General features: G+C 38.2%; 1 pseudogene; it reads left to right on the forward strand.

The window, feature by feature from the left end:
- Positions 1-2,138: 2,138 nt before the first annotated feature.
- LOC133068139 (elongation factor 1-alpha 1-like) lies at positions 2,139-3,509 on the forward strand (annotated as a pseudogene).
- Positions 3,510-20,267: the final 16,758 nt, after the last annotated feature.

Consider the following 20,267-nt stretch of genomic DNA (forward strand, 5'->3'; position numbering starts at 1 on the left):
GGAGGGGCTGGCGCTGCTTTCTCCGTCTACTGCTGCTCAGGGTCCCGGCTGCTCTATATGGAGCGCGCCCTGCGCTGCGCGCGGTTCCAGCCTCGGGTGTTCCACAAAAGCGCGGAACAGAAAGCTGTGCCTGCTCCCTGTGCCTTCCCCGTCCCAGCGGTTCAGGCAGCCAGGGGCTTGACGGGTGCGGCGCGTCTTCTGCCCTGCGCGGTCCCAGTCTCAGTTTCCGCCCGCGCCGGTCGGGTGCCAGGGCCCTGTGTCTCGCTGCGACCCTCCCGGCGGATGTCGACCATCCAGAATCTCAGGAGGTCTCTGATTAGAAACTGGGGGCCTGTTTGCAGAGCGGCAGGGGATGCGGTCTTTGGGGCCGAGCCTGCCCCTCCCCCCCCACCCCCGCCTCCTGCTTCCGGCGGGGCTGGGCCAGTCCGTAGCCTGCGAGCTCTTCTCTGGACTTTCTCGGTCTCTTTGTTCTGCGAACGGTCGGCAGTGTGTTCGGGCTGGTTAATTTTCTCTCTCTCTTTTACTGTCCCACAGTTTAAGTTGGTAACTCACAAAAGCTCCCCCTGATTGTCCTCAGGGCACTCAGGCCCGGTCCTTACCCTAAGCAATGCCGCCCGCTCCTCTCCGTTCTGCCCCCACTTGCTGGTGGCAGATGCGGGCGTCTGTGGTACTTTTCCGCTGGGAGTTGCTTTTAGGCACGTAATCTGTGAGTTTTATTTATTGTTCCCCTCCCAGTCAGGTTGCCCTCCGAGGTTCAAAAACTTCCCCCAGACCCGCCAGTGCGAGGGTTTCCCGGTGCTTGAAAACTTCCTCTATTAAGAGTCCCTTCCCCGGAGGGATCTCTGTCCTTAGCTCCCCTGTCTCCCCTTTTATCTTTTATATTTTGTCCTACCTCCTTTCGAAGACAACGGGTTGCTTTTCTGGGCACCTGATGACCTCAGCTAGCGATCAGAAGTTGTTTTGTGAAGATTGCTCTGTGTTCAGTTATTCTTTTGATGAATTTGTAGGAGAGAAAGTGGTCTCCCCGTCCTATTCCTCCGCCATCTTGGCTCCTCCGCCATCTTGGCTCCTCCCCCCTTGGGGATGGTTTTGATCACCACCTCATGTACACTGCTGTGAACCTCCATGCATAGTTCTTCAGGAACTCCATCTATCTGATCTAATCCCTTGAATCTGTCACTTCCACTGTATTATCATGAAAATAGTGGTTTCCCCTACTTCAACTTAAGTCTGAATTTTGCAATAAGGAGTTCATGATCTGAGCCACAATCAGCTCCTGGTCTTGTTTGTGCTGACTGTATAGAGCTTCTCCACCTTCGGCTGCAAATAATATGATCAATCTGATTTTGGTATTGACCATCTGTGATTTCCATGTGTAGAGTCATCTCTACACATGGAAGAAGGTGTTTGCTATGACCAGTGCATTCTCTTTGCAAAACTCTGCTAGCCTTTGTCTTGCTTCATTTTGTACTCCAAGGCCAAAGTTGCCTGGTACTCCAGGTATCTCTTGAATTCCTACTTTTGCATTTCAGTCCCCTATGATGAAAAGGACATCTTTATTTTGGTGTTACTTCTAGCAGGTTAGTAGGTCTTCATAGGTACATTCAAATTCACCTTCTTCGGCATTAGTGGTTTGGGCAAGTTTGAATTCCTATGATACTGAATGGTTGCCTTGGAAACGAACAGAGATCTTTCTGTCATTTTTGAGATTGCACCCAAGTACTGCATTTTGGACTCTCCTGTTGACTATGAGGGCTGCTCCATTTCTTCTAAGGGATTCTTGCCCACAGTATTAGATATAATGGTCATTGGAATTAAATTACTCATTCCTGTCCATTTTTGTTCACTGATTTCTAAAATATCGATGTTCACTGTTGCCATCTCCTGTTTGAAAATTTCCAGTTTACCTTGATTCATGGACCTAACATTCCAGGTTCCTATGCAATATTGTTCTTGATAGCCTCAGACTTTACTTTCACTACCAGACACATCTACATTACTACCATGACACAAGGGTGTTATTTCTGCTTTGGCTCAGCCTCTGCATTCCTTCTGGTTAAAAAAGGGTAATTTATTGCTTCACAACGGGTTTGCCACCAGGACACAGGTGTGAAAACCACCGTTAAACCTAAGCAAAAATGGGAAAGGAAAAGACCCACATCCGCATCGCTGCCACTGGGTACGTAGATTCAGGGACGTCTACCATGACTGGCCATCTGATCTACAAATGTGGTGGGATTGCCAAGAGAACAATCGAAAAGTTCAAAAAGGAGGCTGCTGAGATTGGAAAGGGCTCTTCAAATATGCCTGGGTCTTGGACAGACTGAAAGCTGAACGTGAGCATGGTATCACCACTGATATCTCCGTGTGCAAATCTGAGACCAGCACGTACTACGTTACCATCATTGATGCCCCAGGACACAGAGACTTCATAAAAAACATGATTACAGGCACAGCCCAGGCTGACTGTGCTGTCCTGATTGTTGCTGCTGGTGTTGGTGAGCTTGAAGCCAGTGTCTCCAAGAATGGGCAGACCTGTGAGGAAGCCCTTCTGGCTTACACTCTGGGTGTGAAACAACTAATTGTTGGAATTAACAAAGTGGATTCCACTGAGCCACCCTAAAGCCAGAAGAGATACGAGGAAATTGTTAAGGAAGTCAGTCCCTACATTAAGAAAATTAGCTACAACCCTGACATAGTAGCATGTGTGCCAATTCTGGCTGGAATGGTGACAGCTTGCTGGAGCCAAGTGCTAACATGCCATGGTTCAAGGGATGGAAAGTCACCCGTAAGGACGGCAATGCCAGTGGAACCACCCTGCTTGAAGCTCTGGATTGCATCCTGCCACCAGCTCGTCCAACTGGCAAACCTTGTGTTTGACCCTCTAGGATGTCTATAAAATTGGTGGTATTGATATGGCCCCTGTGGGTTGTGGACAGACTGGTGTTCTTAAACCTGGCATGGTAGTCACCTTTGCTCCAGTCAATGTAACAATTGAAGTGAAGTCTGTAGAAATGTACCATGAAGCATTAAGTGAAGCCATTCCTGGGGAAAATGTAGGCTTCAATGTCAAGAATGTGTCTGTCAAAGATGTTCATCATGGCAATGTGGCTGGTGACAGCAAAAACGACCCACCAATGGAAGCAGCTGGCTTCACAGCTCAGGTGACTATTTTGAACCATCCAGGCCAGATCAGTGCTGGATATGCACCTGTGCTGGATTGTCACCCAGCTCACATTGCTTCCAAGTTTGCTGAGCTGAAAGAGAAGATTGATCGTCGTTATGGCAAAAAGCTGGAAGATGGCCCTAAATTCTTGAAACCTGGTGATGCTGCCATCATTGATATGGTTTCTGGCAACCCCAGGTGTGTCGAGACCTTCTCTGACTTTCCTCCTCTGGGCCGTTTTGCTGTGTGCGACATGAGACAGACAGTCGCTGTGGGTGTCATCAAAGCAGCTGGAGATGGCAAGGTCACCAAGCCTGCCCAGAAAGCTCAGAAGGCTGAGTGAATATTATCCCCAATACCTGCCACCCCAGTCTTAATCAGTGGTGGAAGAATGGTCTCAGAACTGTTTGTCTCAATTGGCCATTTAAGTTTAATAGTAAAAGAATGGCTAATGATAACAATGCATCATAAAACCTTCAGAAGGAAAGGAGAATTTTTTTGTGGACCATATGTTTTGTGTATGGCAGTTTAAGTTATTAGTTTTTAAAATCAGTACTTTTTAATGAAAACAACTTGACCAAGAAATCTGTCACAGAATTTGAGACCCGTTAAAAAAAGTTTAATGAGAAAGCTGTGTCTTCTTTGGGTCAACACTGTAACTCCCTATGGTACTAGTTTGCTAAGAGTTGCTCATAACCAATTTCTGGTAAAACAATTTTCAACTTATGGGTTTGTATTTCTAGGGTGGAGCTTCAGGTTTGTTAACGTTGTGTTGAGAACTCATCTGTTTTAATAACATCTTAAGCATTGGTGCAACACTTTCTAGGTTAGGACAGATGAGCAAAGAGTAACTATGTTTTATATGTAAGCTAGTTTGTAAGGTCAGATTCTACAGTATAAAAGCTCCTATTGCATATAAAATTTTGTATGGTTACATAAATAATGAGTAAATCTATGTCATTTAGTTTCCCAGTTATAAGGATGTGCATTCACATTTATAATATTAAGTAGTTAATCTAAAATAGTAGGCTTGAACAGTATTGAGTACTGCCCTGCTAGAGTTAATTGCACACAGGTTCTAGGAAAAATAAAACATGCTGAAGGCTAAAAAAAAAAAGGAGGGGGGTAATTTATTAATTATCCCTGCTTCAAGCACTTAGAAACAAATGAAAGTTTTAAACCATGTTTTAAGAAGATTAAATTCTGTAACCTATAGGCTTAATACAATGCTGCATGGCAAACTTTCATTACAATGCAATGTAATGTAATGTTTCCTCAGTTGAGGAAACAATTCCATGTTTGCAATGTTAGAATATATTTTTCAGTGTGTTTTGAAAAGACTGGAACTTTACTCATGTTTGTGCAGTCTGGTCTCAGAAGTTAGGCTCCTCTTAATATGAGTCGTACTGTGAATTAAGAGGGAGTCTGTCAGGGCCATGTGAGGCAACAGGTCCTGCCTTGGTCTGTGCTGACGACTTCAGTTCAGTTCAGTTCAGTCTATCAGTCGTGTCCAACTCTTTGCAACCCCATGAATCGCAGCACGTCAGGCCTCCCTGTCCATCACCAACTCCCAGAGTTTACTCAAACCCATGTCCATCGAGTCGGTGATGCCATCCAATGATCTCGTCCTCTGTCATCCTCTTCTCCTCCTGCCTCCAATCCCTCTCAGCATCAGGGTCTTTTCCAATGAGTCAACTCTTTGCATGAGGTGGCCAAAGTAATGGAGTTTCAGCTTCAGCATCAGTCCTTCCAATGAACACCCAGGACTGATCTCCTTTAGGATGGACTGGTTGGATCTCCTTGCAGTCCAAGGGACTCTCAAGAGTCTTCTCCAACACCACAGTTCAAAAGCATCAATTTTTCAGCGCTCAGCTTTCTTCACAGTCCAACTCTCACATCCATGCATGACTACTGGAAAAACCATAGCCTTGACTAGACAGACCTTTGTTGGCAAAGTAATGTCTCTACTTTTTAATATGCCATCTAAGTTGGTCATAACTTTCCTTCCAAGGAGTAAGTGTCTTTTAATTTCATGGCTGCAATCACCATCTGCAGTGATTTTGAAGCCCAAAAAGTAAAGTCTGACACTGTCTTAGCAGCTTTCAGATATGCAGTCTAGTATTATTAAAAAGAGTCACCATGTTGCACATTGGATCCACATAATTATTTATAACTGGAAATTTGTACCTTTTCAAAGGTACAAATTTGTACCCCCTTCCTCCATTCCACCTCCCTTATTCTACCCCCACTTGTGGCAATTACTATGCTTTTTTAATCCCTTTCTACATGCTCAGAATATTTTCCTGGATTGCTATAAACACTTCCAGGACCATGGAGGTCCATAATTGTCTCTCTTTTTCTGAAACTCTATAGAATTTGTATTCAAACTCACACCCTTTTGGCACTGACTTGCTTTCCTAATGAAATTATAAAATTCTCCATAGTTTTTCTCCCTCTTTATTCCCACCAGTGGCTAGCATGTTATAAACATGGAATGCAGTCAATATTTGTCTGTTGAATGGATAGACAGAAATTTTCTGTAAGCTAAGAAAAACAGATACCATTAGGGAAAATTCTCTTAGAAGTTTGAGTTGAGCAATTTTAGTAAAAATTATTTTTAAAAAGGACTTAACTTTAAACCCAGAGACAGAAAATACCTAAAAGAACAATGGAACAGTTTATCAGTTAATTGAATTTAGAAATTAGTCATTTTTATATGCATGCAGCGTGCTGGTTCCTACTCTAAGTTCAGATATGAATGCCAACACTGAATTCAAATAGAGCTTTGGTGAATGAGCAACTAGCTCAAGGTCAGCAAGAGACTAAACATGCCTTTTGTCTGTTTTTTAGTCAGTATTATGGAAGTTACAGGTGTAGCTAAAAGGTCATTGTAGCGCCCCCACAATTTGCATTGTCAAGGCTTCTGGGAATATCATTCTACATCGTGATGTCATCTCCTAGGCTGCTGAAGTTTTTAAAGCAGTGAGATTTTATGATCTTAGGAAATGATAGCCCCTCTGCAACCAACTCCTGAAACTTAGAGGAATGACGTAATAATGCCAATGACATTGTGCATCATTATGTAATACTGATCGTTTGAAAACTCTATCCAGGTGAGAGAAACCTATGGATAGATAAGCCTTTCATTAACTGGGCACTCTAAGTCATTCAATTAATATTTATTAATTGATCTTACATTTAATTAAGTGGTTTTGTCTCCACCAAGGTAAAACATTGAACTATTGCATCTCTGTGTATATGTGTAATGGTGGTAATGATGTTGAAACCTGTGTTTTCTGCTCAGCACCTGCTCAAAGTTGTAGATATTTCAGAAATAGAAATACGGTTCATCCCCTCTAGGGACACACAGCTGTAAACCTTGCTTGAGACCTTCTCCAAACCTGGTGATTGAATCCAGTCATTTTAAGTAGAGTGTTTTGAAATCCTGATATAAACACTATAGAATTTTTAAACTCATTTTTATTAATTTTATATTGAATGCACACAAGGCATTCAGAACCAGTCACATGATTGTGTAACTAAAACGCAAATAATGATGATGTTGTTTTTTATAGTCTCATACTTATGCCAGGGGCAACTCTGTGTAGACAGGTCTAATGTCTATGCATGCAAACTTCAAAATCTATCACAGAGATGAGGTGAACAGAGAACATTGGGTTTTCTCCATTTATGTATGGGAAAGAAACACTGATCCTTTCTTTATCTTGCAATGGAATGGAAAGAATCTTGTTTCCATTCTAACCTTTGAAGGGTAAATGAATCTTTCCAAGAGTCATGTAAACCATGGGTCTCCTCCTTTTAAAACCTAAAGATATTACCAAGTTGTAGCTTTCATACCTCTTGAAATGTAAATACCTAGAGAGATAAGGCTCCTGTCTCTCTGGTACCTTGGGGCTTAACCTAAGGACCTCATCTAGAGCATTTGGCACTTTTGGATCAGAGCAGTTAACTAGACTCGTGGCTGCAGAACTAACTCTCATGATGTGTGAAGAATAAAATGCTTCTACGGAACCTGAAAACACACATTCCCAATCTTATGTACACTTCCATGTCTTAGAAGGTCAAGGCTTGTCACAAGAGCACCGAGAAATCTAAGGGCATTTTATCTCCCCAGACTAGATTCAGAGACAGGTGCTTTCAAACATATTACTTGATTGTCATAAGAAGTCTGCACAATAGCTATCATGATGGTAGTTTTTAAAGTTCAGAAGAATGAGATTCAGCAAACAGTGTATTGCAATAAGCCAGGTGAAAAATGATGGTGACTATGATCAGGATTGAAACAGTGGAGATAGTAAAAAGGGGCTGGATTCTAGATGTATCATTTTTTCCTTAACTTTATTGAAATGTAATCTACATATGATAAAGCATGCTCATTAAAAAAAAAGAATGAGGCTCAACAAATTGAAACAACTGGTCTAAGGTTATATAGCTAGATTATTTATTTGTTTAGTAAAAATAAAATTCTGCCTGGTTCCAAGCCTATACTGTTTCTACTATGGCAAGCTAAAGTGAATAAGAGCAATTTTAAGGTTATCTCTTGTCACAAGATTTCTTTGACAAATCAAACAGATTTCATTTTATTTACCATGGCCATATCATAGAAAGTTAAAAACTAAAGAAATATGAATCTGCACTGGCGGCTGGTGTCTGGGTCAACCCTAGGAGGAAAAAAAAAAAAAAAAAAACCCACAAAACTTTAATTGTCATTTTCAAAGGAAAATTTTGTAAGTGTATGATAGACAGGGGACCTTTCTAAAAAGGAAAGTGACTTCAAAATGTGTTATTTGCTGGCTCTAGTTACTTCCTCAGATAGACACATCTTCTCTATCTTTTCAATGACTTCCTATTCTTCCAGGTTAACATGAAGAGACCCATTCTGAAAGCCAAGATAAGTACTGCTAAGAAATCATACAATAGCACATCATAGCTCTAAGAAAAGTTTCTCACATATCTGAAGCCTAAAGATAGAATTTAAATAAAGGAAACATGCTAACACAGGAAAGCTGGGTGTTATTACTATGTGAAGGGCATTTTTCATCCTGAAGTTGAATGCAAGGCAAGAAAAAATTCTTTCTTTTCTTGAAATAATTCCTATAACCTAGGCAGAGCAGATCAAGCAGCAAACTCTTAAATTCCTTAGTACACACCCCTCATTCCATAGCAAAACAAGTCAATCAAATCAAAACAAAACAAAAATTGTGCCTTTATAAGATATTAAGATTTCCTTTGCCTTTTTGAAAAGGGAAAGAAGAAATCAAATTCATAAACTAAAAACTCTTCCAAACTAATTTAGAAAGTTCCAGGAATATTTTAAAACAAATAATACATAATATTTTATAATCTGTCCTCAAAATATACAGTTTTAAATTTTGGTAATTGAGAATGATAGGCAAACATTATCTTTTGTGGAAAGTCAAATGACTGACAGTTGATTCAAGGATTCATTTGAAGAGGAAACAATAATATGAATGATCATTCAAATTGGAATTGAGATCTTGTCTTTTTTTTAACACTGACATGATTTTTTTAAGGAAGGAGAAGTGATAATATAGAGATCTGTGTATAATTGATATCCTCCTAATAAATTACATATGGTAAAAAATTAAAAACATTTGAAGTTCTAAAATATTTGTAAAGCACTTGCTAAGATTATTTCATTTTTAGGAAAGGCTACAAATTATAAGCTGGGACTGAGACAGTTTTGTCAACTGGGACATGGGGAATATACGTATTTATTCTCAAAATATACTAATATTGAACCTAGTCACTTTCCAGATCCACTTTACTATGAAGCTTTCTACCACACAAAGCTTTTTCAGCCTAACCTTCTATGCCTCCGAACCTTTCAGTGCCTCAAGAATCTGCCTGATTTTTATTCCCTAGGCTCAGATTCTTAGTTAAATATACACCTGACTTTATCAAAGAGTGTATTTCATTCATTCATAATTTTCTAGTTTGGTCTTTTCTTTTAGGTTGACAGTTCCTTGACATCATGTGATTTCTCTTACATGCTATGTAGTGCTAGAGAAAAGCCAGTGGAACTAAGATGTTATTTGCATAAAAAAACTGTTAAAAGAAGTTTTTGGAACTACAAGATGTGAGTCATCAGCCCCAAATGAAACGTGATTAAACAATTCGCATAAATAGAGATTGGTCCCAAAGACAGATTCTAAAGAACTGAACACTAAATGGGAGGGTGTCATTTGTTAAATGTGAGATATATGATTGCCCGTTTGTCCCTGACCTTGGAAAAATCAGTGAGTTACATTGACAGTCCTTTGACTAGCTAGGCTTAACATTAGGAGATTTAAAAAGAGCCTTAGCATGCATCAATGAATATCAGTAGAGTCATATTTAAAATAACATATATAATGGAGATCAGATAATGCAGAAGATAAAAAATGCTTAAAATCCTATAGTAACAGAACCTCCAAATGATTTATTCACTAGTTCTACTAAATAATGAAGTTGAAAGTGGTTTCGACTTTTCCCAAGTGAACATGTTACTGTAAGGTACTAAATTACCCCAATTATGACTTAATTTGATATTTAGAGGCAAATGGAATGAGGGGGTAAGAGAAAAAAATCCCCAAAGTATGAGTTAAAACAGGTACAGTAGACATCAGGAAACCTCATGTGATTGCTTTTATAGTAGGTATATAAACTGCTTCTTTCATACATCACAAGATGTAACTCCCTTCTTCCAAAGAGCTAAAACCAATTTATTTCTTTTTTTGAAATGTGTGATAAAATATGAAACCTCTTAAAGACTCAATAAGGTTAAAAACAGATCAGTATTAAATAGGGTACCAGGATTTCTACTACCCACATAAAGTGTAATTCATTGTATTGTAGTTGATAGGAAAGAGGTTTTATGGATAAATTTTTCTTTCCTAATCTGCACAAGTCACTTAAATTTAGTGAAGGCTTTGTATGACATATAAGCAGCTGAGTTGATCTCTTCACATTCTAAGGTTCTCACACCATGGATAATAATTATCTTATAGGCTACCACCCATCTTAAGAAACAAGTCTTGCTAGCCTTTGAACCCTCATATTCTTTCTCTGATGTGTAATGTTCTTTGGTTTATTTTCATCTTTTCTTCCTCTCAAAAGGCTGGTAATTTTTTAAAGCTAGCTCAAGCCAGCTCTAACCTTCATGGATTATGTCATTTGACATATGTCATTGACAATTATGTCAATTCCAATGCATAGTGCCCCATCTATTTGGTAAGAAAGTTATTTTGAGAGGCAGATGAGTAGGGCAGCAACAAAGTCAGCTGTAGATAATTCCAGTGTGTGGAATATTTGCTGGCAATGAAAATCACTATGGAATTCAGTCATTACTGCACTCTGTACTTCCTCTCACACTGACAGAATGGAATGTAAAGCTGAGCTAGGTCAGACCACAAAGGACTGGTCTGACAGTGAAGTTTTACAAGAAAGATGACTTGCCTCCTAAGATTTATTTTCCCCTGGATTATAAATGGGAAACAAATGCTCAGAATAAAAGATACATATGGCATAACAATAAATGTGCAGACACAAAATAAGTGATTGACCTCCCCTCCATCCTTTGGCTTCTCTTTATCTTCCTTAGTTCTTCTTGGAGGTGACTGCTGTTCTTAATCAGAAAACTACTACAGCCTGTTCCTAGAAAGGAAAGAAGCAGATTTAAATTGCAGATAGAAACCAGAAACTCCTTGCCCTTTATATGGATTCTAAGGGCACCTGCCAATTACTCTAGGTTCCATCCAGCACCAAATAAGGCGATTTGTTGCTGAGCCACAGTTACGTAACAGGTACTCTAATATTTCTGATAATACCTTGATCCTACAGGTGCTCTGGCCATGGCCTTCTCCAAAAACATGTTAGCAACAGTGATATTTTGGCATCAGCCAAGAGTGGATTCCTGAAAGAACTGTCTAAGAATGAATTCATTTACAAATAACTCATATACCTGGATGGAGAAGGCAATGGCACCCCACTCCAGTACTCTTGCCTGGAAAATCCCATGGGCAGAGGAGCCTGGTAGGCTGCAGTCCATGGGGTCGCAAAGAGTCAGACATGACTGAGTGACTTCACTTTCACTTTTCACTTTCATGCACTGGAGAAGGAAATGGCAACCTACTCCAGTGTTCTTGCCTGGAGAATCCCAGGGACGGCAGAGCCTGATGGCTATGTGGTTGCCACAGAGTTGGACACGACTGAAGCGACTTAGCAGCAGGAGCAGCATATACCTGGAAAGGAACAACAGATACCACTGCTCAGAGATATAAGCATGTTTACACTTCAGTGCAGTTCAGTCTCTCAGCCATGTCCGACTCTTTGTGACCCCATGGACTGCAGCATGCTAGGCTTCCCCGGCCATCAAATCTTGGAGCTTGCTCAAATTCACATCCATCAAGTCAGCGATGCCATCCAACCATCTCATCCTCTGTCATCCTCTTCTCCCCCTGCCTTCAATCTTTCCCAGCATCAGGGTCTTTTCCAATGAGTCAGTTCTTCACATCAGGTGGCCAAAGTTTTGGAGTTTCAGCTTCAACATCAGTCTTTCCAATGAATATTCAGGACTGATTTCATTTAGGATTGACTGGTTTGATCCCCTTGCAGTCCAAGGAACTCTCAAGAGTCTTCTCTAACACCACAGTTCAAAACCAGTAGTTCTTTGGCGCTCAGCTTCCTTTATGGTCCAACTCTCATATCCATACATGACTACTGGAAAAACCATAGCCTTGACTAGACAGACCTGTGTAAGTGTTTACACTTAATTAATAAAAAAAGAGGGGGACTGCATTTTGTTTAATTGTTAAACACAGTTGTTCCCTCCTTTACTGCCATACCTTGCCTTATCCTGTGAATTAGATTTTTTTTTTTTTTCATTTTGTGCCCTTGTAGAGCATATTTTGCTTCTTTTGGTTCTGGTCAATTGACCAAATTCTCATCTATTGTTTTGTTCTTTTTTATTTCTTGCTCTCCTTTGATTCCTTCAGGATTTCCTACATTTAGATGGTTATGGAAAGTGGCATAGTAAATTGAGTTAATTACACCTTTTTTTTTTGGTTAGGTTGTACATGACACACTGCCCTTGTTGTTGAAAATATCTTACTATCTGGGGAATCCTCACTCTGTTCTAAGGTAATGGACAAAAGTAGATATAACAGGTATCTTAGCTCCTCTTTATATGACTTGTAAACTTTTTCCAAAATTGTGTCTTTTTTACTGCTCCTTTTCCTCTGATCAAGAATCTTGAGTGATTTAAAAAAAAAATTATGCATTAGATATAATCCAAACATCCTCATTGTTCACTTGTAATCCCTTACAACTGTGTCCTAAATTGAAATTAAATTCTCCTATAAGCAATTAATCTTATATATTCACTATTTATGACTTGATTTATATTCTCTTACTTACTTGGAAAAATATTTATTCCTTTTCCTCTAATCTGATATAAACCATAAGCAATTTTTGTATCCAAATCAAATATCACCTTTATGATATTTTATTTTAATTCTCTCCCTCTTCTGAAATCATATATGATTTATATTCTCTGTGGTTCATTTTCTGCTTTTCATAAAGTCTTACTTAGAAACTATCTCCACACATCAAATGCTTTTTCAACTACATTGAAAATATCATTTTAATAAAGTGGTCATTTTTTTAATTACTGCTCTAGTAAGACTTTATGATAGTAAATTGCTTAGGAAATATTCATTTTATTTTTGCTAGACCACCACAGCAGATTATACCACATTGGGTGTAACAGTCTAGTGTAGGAGTTTCCTAGTGATCCCTAAGCAAAGAATAGCTCAGGTAAAAGTGTTAATGCTGGTGCTATCTATCAGGCTGCAGACGCACAGGATGTATTCGTGTGAGGAGACTATGACTTATACTTCAGATTTTTATATCCAACATGACACTCATTTGTCTTTAATCTTTTTTTTTCAGTAGATGCATTGACTGAGATTATGGTGTTACCTTAAAAAATACAAATATAAGTTTGGCAGATAGTTATTGTGAGTCTTTATTAATCTTATTAGCTAATGAATCTGAATTTCAATACTTTACAAAACATCTCTATTTTTGACCAGGACTTATATAGCTTGTGATATCATTTCTCTCCTAATACCATATTGTCAATGTTCCCTCCCCAATTTAGCATTGTACAACATGTATTGAGTCCACCAGTGCTGTGTGACAACGGATATAGAGGGATGATTAACTGGAGAGAAAGGATAACTGTTTGGCATTTATCCTTGGATTTCATTCCTATTTTCTTTTGGCAAGTCTTGTCATCTTATGACCTTAAGCATCCATCATTAAACTCTAAAAAGTGAAAAAAAAAAAAAAATAGCCAACTCTGCTAGATTTGTTGGTGTTAGGGTCTCTCTAACACATCTAACAATAGTAGATAAGCAGGTTACATGATGGCTGGAGAGAGATATAAGTCAGAGACATTTGGAGAGTACAATTCTCACTGATTTGTTGGCAGTAGATAAGGAAAACAAGATTACTGAGGAAATATAAATTTGCTGTACCTATGCTGTAGGTATAGGCAGAGAATACTGAGAACGTTGAGAGAGGCCAGTATACCACCCACTTCTGCCTAATGCCTTTATAAAATGAATAGTTTGGGTTTAAGGTGTTACAGAATATCTAAGTAGGGATAAACTTTAGATAATTGAATGTACATGTATTTCAGTTCAGTTCAAGTCAGTCACTCAGTCGTGTCTGACTCTTTGAGACCTGATGGACTACAGCACGCCAGGCTTCCCTGTCCATCAACTCCTGGAGCTTGCTCAAACTCATGTCCATTGAGTTGGTGATGCTATCAAACCATCTCATCCTCTGTCATCCCTTTCCTCTTCTGCCGTCAATCTTTCCCAGCATCAGGTTCTTTTCCAATGAATCGGCTCTTTGCATTAGAAGGCCAAAGTTTTGGAGCTTCAGCATCAGTCCTTCTAATGAGTATTAAGGGTTGATTTCCTTTCGGATTGACTGGTTTGGTCTCTTTGCTGTCCAAGGGACTGTCAAGAGTCTTCTCCAGCACCAGTTCAAAAGCATCAATCCTTCAGCCTTCAGCTTTCTTTATGGTCTAACTCTCACATCCATACATGACTATTGAAAAAATCATAGCTTTGACTAGATGGACTTTTGTTGGTAAAGTAATGTCTCTGCTTTTTAATATGCTGTTTAGGTATATGTGTTTGGATCCTGATAAAATTGTTAAAAACAACTATACTTACAATATTTTATTAATGGATTTACAATGTAAAATATATAAATTGTGACATTAGAAACATAAAATATATGTGTGGGGGGTAAGTTAAAAGTTCACAGAACATTTCTGTGCAACTATAGTTGTCATCAGCTTAAAATAGACTGTTATAAATATAAGACATGTTATGAAAGTTTCATTGTAATCACAATGCAAAATCCTAGAATAGATACACAGATGATAAAGAGAAAAAGCAAAGCATACTACTACAAAAATCATGAGTTTAGAAATAAAGATTGAGAGAGAGGAAGAAAGCAAAAAAGGAACTAGAAAACAATCAGAAAACAATTATTAAAATGATGACAGTAAGCTTTTACACATTTATAAATATTCTAAATGTAAATTGAACTTATATTATCCAACTAAAAGGCATATAGTGTAAATGGATTTAAAAAAAAGACTCAACTATATTCTACATACAAGAGACTCACTTAAGATTTAAAGATAATCATAGGCTGAAATTGAAGGGACAGGAAAAGATATTCCATGCAAATGGAAGCCAGTTGAGGCAGGGCTCAGTTAGTCAGTCAGTTCAGTTGCTCAGTCGTGTCCGACTCTTTGTGACCCCATGAACCGCAGCACCCCAGGCCTCCTTGTCCATCTCTCACCCCCAGAGTCCACCCAAACCCATGTCCATTGAGTCAGTGATGCCATCCAACCATCTCAGGGCTAGCTATACTTAAGTCAGGCAAAATAGACTTTAAGTCAAAAGAAGGGTAATAAAAAAGATCATTATATAATGGTAAAGAGTCAATTCATCAAGAAGATATAAAGTTTAAATATGTATCCAAATGATACTAATAATAAACAATTATTAAAAGATCTGAAGATAGAAATAACAATGCAAAACAGTAGAGGACTTTCAATATTCCACACTAACAATAGAAAGATCATTCAGATAGAATCAATAAGTAAATAATGGAATTAAGCTATACCAGAACATTCCATCCAACCAACTGCAACAGAACACACATTTTTCTCAAGTGCACAAAAATGTTTCCCAGGGTAAATCATGTTAGTTCACAAAATAAGTTTTAACAAATTTAAAATGATTAAAATTTTATTAAGTATCTTTTTCAAATACATGGTATGAAACTAGAAATCAAAACAGGAGGAAAGCTGGAAAATTCACAACTATGTAGAAAATAAACAGTATACTTACAAACAAACAGCCGAAGAAATAAATATTTTTAGACAAACAGAAATTTAAACCAAAATTTATGACATGGAACACAAACAGTTCTAAGGGCTTGATGATTATAAAAAAAGAAAGAAACAATTTAACATTGTATCTCAAGGAAGAAAAGAAAGAACAGAGGCTAGAATGACAATAGAAATAATCAATGAATTGAGGAGTTGCATTTTTAAAGATAAAATAGACAAAACCCCTTGACATTGGTCTTGACAGTAGAAAAACTAATTCTTTTTTTCCATTACTAATCAATGGGGAAAAAATATAATTCAGTTAAAAATGGGCAAAGGACTTGAATAGACATTTTCCCATTTTTCTATGTGGTGATGAATACATTAATTATCTTGATCTTGGCACTCATTCCACAATGTATATTATAACATATCATTATGTTGTATACTCTAAATAAATACAGTTGCTATTTGTCTATTATCTCCCAATAAAACTGAAGGAAAGTTTATTTCTAATTTGTGGAAAGTCTATGCAGTAATTTAAGGATCCAGGGTTTGTCCTCCTGTGGATCTGTTAATCGAAATGTAGCTTCTGAAATTACTCTGTTCATCTTCATTAAGCTAGCCAGGAGGTCAATGTCATACAGCATAGACAAAGGAGATTTTAATGGATTTTAATTTAGGCAGTAGTATACATTATTTGTTCTCATATTTTGTTAGCTATTGCTTTGTTGTATAGTTGGCCTGAACACAGCTGACTATAAAGGAGTTTGAGAAATTTAGTCTAGATGTGGGCCTGGAAATAAGAGGTTAGACAGACAATTTTCAGGTTTCTTCCACATTCACTAAAGTAAAGTCTTACTTGATGGGCTTTGAAAGTACCTAATTCGAGTTCACATTGAGACCAAATACAGTACAAAAATAATTTTTCCTACATAGGAGTACAGTGAAATCAATTTTTTGGAAGCACTTTAATCCTAGTCCTTCATTTATTTTTGGTTTTGAAAGGTTGAGAAATTATCATTTACTAAGTGCCAAAGTTCTGTAAATGATGAAACCAAACTGATACAAAGAAGATTGCTAGATTCCTCTGAACCCATTTTATAATAAGAGAATTTTGTCTACGGCAGAATTGAGGGAGAACATGCCTTGCGTAAAGACAAATATGAATAACAAATTTATATTGATATTTAATATTCCTAATACAGAGAAAATTTTAATTTAATAGAGGTCTGCCTTCAAAAATAATTTCTAAGATACTAATTAGCAAATAAGGGGACAGGAGTCTATGTAACTAATCAAAAACTTGCATTTTCTTCATTCATTAAAGTGAGATAAAAAGATCAAAACATTTTTCCTGTTTTATCTCTGACTATGCTTTCTTGTCTTGCTCCCTACACTCCCATCCCTCCTACACAAACATGTAAGACAAGTTAATAACCTGAGCAGAAGATGAAAATCATACATAAACAATTTTTTGTTTCCATTTACATGGAAATAAAATAAAATTTGAACCTTAAACAAAACAGCAAAAGAACCATAAATGTTCCCTCATTTTGTGATACATTTATTTTCCCTTGAACGTCTGTTTGAATTCTTTTAGTGACAACAGGTATACAAAATTACTAGTCATTACAGTTGTGACTCACCCTGAAATCTTAAATTTGCAAAAAAAAACAAGATGTAGTCTTTTTCCTTTACTAAGTTAACATCTAAAAAGGGTGGGTTTTATTTATTTATTTATTTTTAAAATTTTTTTTAAATTTTTATTAGTTGGAGCCGAATTACTTCACAACATTGCAGTGGGTTTTGTCATACATTGACATGAATCAGCCATGGAGTTACATGTATTCCCTATCCCGATCCCCCCTCCCACCTCCCTCTCCACCCGATTCCTCTGGGTCTTCCCAGTGACCCAGGCCCGAGCACTTGTCTCATGCATCCCACCTGGGCTGGTCATCTGTTTCACCCTAGATAATATACATGCTGTTATCTCGAAACATCCCACCCTCGCCTTCTCCCACAGACTCCAAAAGTCTGTTCTATACATCTGTGTCTCTTTTTCTGTTTTGCATATAGGGTTATCATTACCATGTTTCTAAATTCCATATATATGTGTTAGTATGCTGTAATGATCTTTATCTTTCTGGCTTACTTCACTCTGTATAATGGGCTCCAGTTTCATCCACCTCGTTAGAACTGATTCAAATGAATTCTTTTTAATGGCTGAGTAATATTCCATGGTGTATATGTACCACAGCTTCCTTATCCATTCATCTGCTGATGGGCATCTAGGCTGCTTCCATGTCCTGGCTATTATAAACAGTGCTGCGATGAACATTGGGGTGCATGTGTCTCTTTCAGATCTGGTTTCCTCAGTGTGTATGCCCAGAAGTGGGATTGCTGGGTCATATGGCAGTTCTATTTCCAGTTTTTTAAGGAATCTCCACACTGTTTTCCATAGTGGCTGTACTAGTTTGCATTCCCACCAACAGTGTAAGAGGGTTCCCTTTTCTCCACACCCTCTCCAGCATTTATTGCTTGTAGACTTTTGGATAGCAGCCACCCTGACTGGCGTGTAATGGTACCTCATTGTGGTTTTGATTTGCATTTCTCTGATAATGAGTGATGTTGAGCATCTTTTCATGTGTTTGTTAGCCATCTGTATGTCTTCTTTGGAGAAATGTCTGTTTAGTTCTTTGGCCCATTGTTTGATTGGGTCATTTATTTTTCTGGAATTGAGCTGCAGGAGTTGCTTGTATATTTTCGAGATTAATCCTTTGTCTGTTTCTTCATTTGCTATTATTTTCTCCCAATCTGAGGGCTGTCTTTTCACCTTACTTACAGATTCCTTTGTAGTGCAAAAGCTTTTAAGTTTCATTAGGTCCCATTTGTTTATTTTTGCTTTTATTTCCAATATTCTGGGAGGTGGGTCATAGAGGATCTTGCTGTGATTTATGTCGGAGAGTGTTTTGCCTATGTTCTCCTCTAGGAGTTTTATAGTTTCTGGTCTTACATTTAGATCTTTAATCCATTTTAAGTTTTTTTTTTTTTTTTTAATTTTTTTATTAGTTGGAGGCTAATTACTTCACAACATTTCAGTGGGTTTTGTCATACATTGATATGAATCAGCCATGGATTTACACGTATTCCCCATCCCGATCCCCGCTTCCACCTCCCTCTCCACCCGATTCCTCTCGAAACATCCCACCCTCGCCTTCTCCTAGAGAGTTCAAAAGTCTGTTCTGTAATTTCTGTGTCTCTTTTTCTGTTTTGCATATAGGGTTATCGTTACCATCTTTCTAAATTCCATATATATGTGTTAGTATGCTGTAATGTTCTTTATCTTTCTGGCTTACTTCACTCTGTATAAGGGGCTCCAGCTTCATCCATCTCATTAGGACTGGTTCAAATGAATTCTTTTTAATGGCTGAGTAATATTCCATGGTGTATATGTACCACAGCTTCCTTATCCATTCATCTGCTGATGGGCATCTAGGTTGCTTCCATGTCCTGGCTATTATAAACAGTGCTGCGATGAACATTGGGGTGCACGTGTCTCTTTCAGATCTGGTTTCCTCAGTGTGTATGCCCAGAAGTGGGATTGCTGGGTCATATGGCAGTTCTATTTCCAGTTTTTTAAGAAATCTCCACACTGTTTTCCATAGCGGCTGTACTAGTTTGCATTCCCACCAACAGTGTAAGAGGGTTCCCTTTCCTCCACACCCTCTCCAGCATTTATTGCTTGTAGACTTTTGGATAGCAGCCATCCTGACTGGCGTGTAATGGTACCTCATTGTGGTTTTGATTTGCATTTCTCTGATAATGAGTGATGTTGAGCATCTTTTCATGTGTTTGTTAGCCATCTGTATGTCTTCTTTGGAGAAATGTCTGTTTAGTTCTTTGGCCCATTTTTTGATTGGGTCATTTATTTTTCGGGAATTGAGCTTCAGGAGTTGCTTGTATATTTTTGAGATTAATCCTTTGTCTGTTTCTTCATTTGCTATTATTTTCTCCCAATCTGAGGGCTGTCTTTTCACCTTACTTATAGTTTCCTTTGTAGTGCAAAAGCTTTTAAGTTTCATTAGGTCCCATTTGTTTATTTTTGCTTTTATTTCCAATATTCTGGGAGGTGGGTCATAGAGGATCTTGCTGTGATTTATGTCGGAGAGTGTTTTGCCTATGTTCTCCTCTAGGAGTTTTATAGTTTCTGGTCTTACATTTAGATCATTAATCCATTTTGAGTTTATTTTTGTGTATGGTATTAGAAAGTGTTCTAGTTTCATCCTTTTACAAGTGGTTGACCAGTTTTCCCAGCACCACTTGTTAAAGAGGTTGTCTTTTTTCCATTGTATATCCTTGCCTCCTTTGTCGAAGATAAGGTGTCCATAGGTTCGTGGATTTATCTCTGGGCTTTCTATTCTGTTCCATTGATCTATATTTCTGTCTTTGTGCCAGTACCATACTGTCTTGATGACTGTGGCTTTGTAGTAGAGTCTGAAGTCAGGCAGGTTGATTCCTCCAGTTCCATTCTTCTTTCTCAAGATTGCTTTGGCTATTGAAGGTTTTTTGTATTTCCATACAAATTGTGAAATTATTTGTTCTGGTTCTGTGAAGAATACCGTTGGTAACTTGATAGGGATTGCATTGAATCTA

This window comes from Dama dama, chromosome 13 (genome assembly GCF_033118175.1).
Source record: "Dama dama isolate Ldn47 chromosome 13, ASM3311817v1, whole genome shotgun sequence".
NCBI classification, from domain to species: Eukaryota; Metazoa; Chordata; class Mammalia; order Artiodactyla; family Cervidae; genus Dama; species Dama dama.